This window comes from Myotis davidii, unplaced genomic scaffold, assembly GCF_000327345.1.
Source record: "Myotis davidii unplaced genomic scaffold, ASM32734v1 scaffold1244, whole genome shotgun sequence".
Classification (NCBI taxonomy): Eukaryota; Metazoa; Chordata; class Mammalia; order Chiroptera; family Vespertilionidae; genus Myotis; species Myotis davidii.
Genome location: NW_006295460.1, coordinates 752,897 through 753,476, shown reverse-complemented (window position 1 = coordinate 753,476; position 580 = coordinate 752,897).

Here is a 580-nt window from a genome sequence, read left to right as displayed (position 1 = left end):
CAGGCAGGCAGGCAGGGGAGCAGTTAGGAGTCAGCAGTCTTGGACTGTGAGAGAGATGTCCGACTGCCAGTTTAGGCCCGATCCTGAGGATATAGTAGGGATTGCATACTATAGGACCACTCACATACTATACACAGTCCTCAGGATCGAGCCTAAACTGGCAGTCGGACATCCCCCGAGGGATCCCGGATTGAAGAGGTTGCAGGCTGGGCTGAGGGGACCTGCCCCTCTCCCCACATGCATGAATTTCATGCACCGGGCCTCTAGTTTTTAATATCTACAGAGAAATTTAAGAAACACTACTGCACTGATACTTTTTCCTCCGCTTTGGAGATGCAGTATAGTTTATGGTTAAGTAAAAAGCTTTCATGTCATACTAGTATTAAACTAGTATTAAACTGTAGTATTCACTTAACTATGAAAAACTGTGGCAATTCAATTCTGCTAAACTTTAATTTCTTCATCTGTAAAATGGGCATGATAATACCAATGACTATTCATAGATCACTATATAACATTAAATTAAATAGTAACCTGAGTGCTTACAACACAACCTGGCACAGCATAAGCACTCAATGAT